The sequence below is a fragment of the Lactuca serriola genome, chromosome 8 (genome assembly GCF_051521515.1).
Source record: "Lactuca serriola cultivar US96UC23 chromosome 8, Lser_US96UC23_V15, whole genome shotgun sequence".
Classification (NCBI taxonomy): domain Eukaryota; kingdom Viridiplantae; phylum Streptophyta; class Magnoliopsida; order Asterales; family Asteraceae; genus Lactuca; species Lactuca serriola.
In genome coordinates this window covers 202,022,034-202,027,157 of record NC_136415.1, presented here as the reverse complement: position 1 = coordinate 202,027,157, position 5,124 = coordinate 202,022,034, and positions in this window count along the sequence as shown.

Below are 5,124 nucleotides of genomic sequence, written 5' to 3'. Positions count from 1 at the left end.
CTAAGGGTGTACTGTCTATGGCTATACAGGTTGTTTGAAGCATCTATATTTGCGGCAGTAAGAGTAGTAGAAGTTGATCATCGTTTGCTAGGTGAGTCTCTTCACTGTACTCGCGGGTCGAAGGCACCAAGGCCGACCCACTTAATTATGAATATAGAAAAATACTCTCTCCGTCCCATATTAATAGTCCATGTTTCCTTTTCGGTTTGTCTAAAAATAATAGCCTACTTCTAAAAACGAATATCCCTTTTACCAAAATACCCTCATTATTAGTTAACCTACTATGGAATTAAGTGCAACAAAAGGATAGATATAAATACAACAAAAGGGTACAATTATTATTTCATTTAATAAAGTTAGTGGTAATTAATGTTTTCTCAATCTGTGTGTTTTTTTGTCTATGGACACTAATTTTGGGACTAAGGGGGTATTTGTCTTTGTGACACTTGTTGATATGCATGTATGTGTTGGATAAGGTGTCTAAGTCCATAACTATTTCGGGCTTGTACTTGACCCGACCCGGCATGGTCCATTTGGGTTGCATGGCACCATGCAATTGGATAGACTAAATGAGAGAAATAACACTTGGAGATTATTAATATATTATAAGTTCTAATATATTAATAATATTATTTGATTAGTTGATCAAAGAATTAATTTGGAATTAATTAAGTGATCAAAGGATAACTAATTAAATATATGGGTTGATTATGTAAATCATCCATATCTTGTATAGTGGGCTAAGAGGCTCCATGGATTATCAAGTTGGGTTCTACCCATAGGATGCTCCATGGATGCTCCATGGGAGTTACAAACCCATGGGTCATGGAAATGAAGAGTCATGACACATTAGGGTTTACATGGTGTAACCCTAGATGTGTCAACACTATATAAGGATCATATTCTCCACAAAATCGGCTACACACAAGTTACACTAAGAAACAAGAGGGCTTGGCCGATTTTGAGAAGTGTGTGTTATCTCAAGAGTCTTTCCAAGAGCATTTGGTGTTGTGTGAAGCATTTGAGGCATCACACTTGGGGTGCTAGGCTCACAAGGTTTCAAGGAACATAAGCAACAACAAGGTAAGTTATTCTATCTTTCATTCAAGTTAAAATTGTTCCCCATGTATGCTAGATAGGAATATAACCTTGGAATTCAACTTTGCATGATAATTAGACAAACATAGATCCAAGGTTATTAGGGTTGCATGTACACTTAGGAAGTGTTAGAATGCTCAAAACCCATCAGTATGTGCTTGTTGTCTTTGGCACTCTTGTTGATTTTATTGTATGCTTAGTTTTAGGGGTGAAATAGACCCTGTACCAGTTGAAGATACCAAAGGAGTTGAAATAGACACATGGGAGGTGAAATAGACCCAATACCGGTTGAAAGATACCGAATGATTTGAAATAAAATCATGGGTGAAATCGACCCAGCTTTGTTTCTGACTGTCATGTATGTTTCTATATAGGCTATTTTGAGGATGCTTACTAAGTTTTATGCTTACAATTTTATGTTTATGGTTTCAAGTACTTCTAGTTCAAAAGGGAAGGTCCCAGCTTGATCGCACCGTATCCACCAGTATTCCGTATTTTATGACATGATGATTTTGTTAGTTTTAAAAATAAATTTTTTACATAAAAATTTTGGGACGATACAGCGGGTTTATCCAATACTAAAAATCCCTATTTTTTAAGTACTCATGAATATTGCAGCCTCATGCAATGTCTAATCCCTATAGACAATCTACAAACGTTTCATGACAGCCTTAAATAAGTACCAACTTCCTAGAAGTATGACTGACTGTGGCATTTCGAATAAGTTAATATTCAGGAAGTAAACATGCAACATGAAACACAAGAATAAATCAATTGGTAAATGGTATTCTACACCTTGAACGTAAATAAATCTCCACTAATTAATCATCATTCAGTTACAATTTATTATTGTTACATTGTTGCAAAATTATCAACTAACTACTAAAATATAGAATCTAACATCATCTCTTAGTCCAATGCTCTTAGCATGCTCGAAGTGTTTGATCTTGCTTAATCTCTTTATGAGGGGATTAGCAGGATTATCCTCATATGATAATCGATTCACCATGATGTTTCCTTCTTCTACTCGATGTCGGGTGTAACTGTATTCTTTATCGATGTGCCTCAATCTACCATGATCCTTTGATTATTTGGTCAAAGAAACCGTACCTTCGTTGTTGCATAAAATCTCTATTGGTTTTTGCATTGAAGGAACAAAGATCACTAATAAAGTTTGTTAACCATCACGCTTTCCTTTGTTGCCTTACTTGCTGCGATGTACTCTGATTCACAAGTAGAATCAACCATCGTCTTTTACTTGGAACTCTTCCAAGTTACTGCTCCACCATTCAATAGCAATACCCAACCAAATTGCTATTAACTATTATCCCCATTTTTCTAAAAGTTGGTGTCACTAAAACCACTCACCTTAAGTTCATCTTTGTCACCCGAAACTAAGATCATATCTTTCATTTTTCGCAAATACTTAAGTATATTCTTCACTGGTGTCCAATGAGCCATACCATAATTTCCCTGATATCTACAAACCATGCTCAAAGAAAAAGCTACATCAGGTCGAGTATAAGTCATAACATATATGATCAATCCTATAATCGTAGCGTATAGGACTCGACTCATCGCATCTATTTGTTGGGTTTTGAGCACTATAACACTCCTATGGTGCACATGCAACCCTAAATGCTTTAGATCTATGTTTTCTCTTATTATACATGCATTTTGAAATTTTCCAAAGCATTCTCCCTAACTAGCACACAATTGAACAATTTAATAATACAACTAGTTAGATGACTTACCTCTTAGAAGGAATTATAGTTCTTGACCTTTGAAAGCTTGAGTGGCTCAAGTGTGATGCCTCTAGTGGTTCGCAAACACCAATATGCAAGAGGAGGCTTGATAGAATAGGTTACTTAGCACAAAATCAACTTCACTCTCTTAGAAAGAATGTAGCCACTCATATGTCCGATTTTGGCTCTAAGGGGGTTTATTTATAGTGTAGAAAATGTTAGGGTTACAATTTGTAAACCCTAATGACCTTTCATATTACTTAGCTCCATGGGTTAACCTCCATGGACTATCCATGGATTATCTCATTGGTTTAACCCGTCTAAATAATCATGGATCATTATCCCACACTATAAGAATCATTGATTTACACAATCAATCCCCATATATTTAATTACTCTTTTGACTACAAAATTCATTCCAAATTAATTCTTGATCAACACTAATTAAATAATATAATTTCATAATAATATATTACACCTGTAATATATTAATAAATCATAATAACTTTATTCTCAGAAGTTCATCCTATCAAATTGCACTGGTGAAGGCAACTCAAAAGGACCATGCGACAATCGGGTCAAGTACATCCCAGTTATAGTTATAGGCTTAGACACTAAATCCAATAGTCTCCCAATGCAAATTTAGGATCCGACTTAGCAATCGTAAGCTTTCAAAAATCGATGTCGAACTCTGACCTAGTCAATGATGCATCCTTCAGATAAGGGATCATATATTCCTCTGTTCTCAACATATCTATACTGAAAAATACATGGAACATAGTCAAACTTATTGTCTTGCAATTTGTTTCCCGATTTCCAATTCGTCTGGCATAGAACATAACTGAACACATCAATTTAGTTCTGACCGACACATAGTCAAAACAGAATCATCGAGGGGCCCAAGATATTGTTTTTAATCCTCTTTGGAAAAAAGGAACAAATAAACTTCGATATTATATGCTTGTACTAACTACTCATTAAGTCATGCATAACGATATGTTTTATAACACCAAGTTACTGATGCATTTTCGTATCATCAATGCACAACCAACTCATAGTCAACAACTCATATATCTTAGTTTGAAGATTATATGATAGTATCGTCTCACAATTACATGTGATAAATTCCATGAAGTAACTCAGGTGAGCGCGGGTTGAATCCAATACTCAAATCTTATTTCAGGATCACTCATGAATGGTGTAGTAAACTTTTGCTATGCCTAATACCTTAGACAATCTACAAGCTAACTCATGACAGTCTTCTTTCATACTTACTTCCAACATATGATCGACTGTGGATGGTTTGAATAATCTTATTATTCGGGAAGTCAAAACATGAAAAGTGAAACACAAGAATAATAGTAATCCTATATGGCCCCAAAACTTTTGAGTGTAAATAAAACACATTTTATTTAATCAGCATATTGATTACACATTATTCATTGTATATTGTTTCGATTTATCAACTAATACTTGAATTAAAACAATAGCTATCCCATGCTTCAAGCATGCACACTATGTTTACCTACGGTCCTTACTTTGTGAAATGGATCAATTGTAAACATTTCCAACGATACTCATTTCACAATTCCAAATCCTCATCGTAAGTGTAAGAATACCAAGTTCTTGTCACTTACTATAATTTGTTAGATTCTAAACTTATATACAGTGATCCTTTTGTAATGACTATGTACACAACTCACGAAGACTTTGTCAATTATAGAAGTTTCCATTGGAGATTGTTACAAGACAATTCCATAGATCCGAAGTCTCATATTCAAAGAACATTCCTTTGAACATCCTTCTTACATAAATGTTTCTAACTTTCTTATAGATTCTTGATATCCAACTCCCATTATGGAAACATTTTCATATTTTCCACATGACAACTCATTGTTAATAGAATCATATATATTCATAATAATGTCAATATGGTCCATCCATTCCTATACTTCCAACTATCCATAAGCAACCAAAATTTTGCAAACCTTGGTTCATATCCAGTTCTAGTTTTTTTTCCCTCTTAATGCCCTAGGCATTTGGAAAATTAGAACATGTGAATATTATAGCATATGCAATTGATCATATACCCGAAGCATATGGGATACAATTCATAATGTCTTACATAAAGACATGATACTTGACCAGTCTTTTGCTATAATATTTCCATATATAGAATTTCCAATGTTGAAGCATTTCAACATGGTATTCATATAAATCCTAGACTAAATTTTATTAAAATCTCAATCTAAACTTTTAGAATTGAAATGAAGTATAAGTT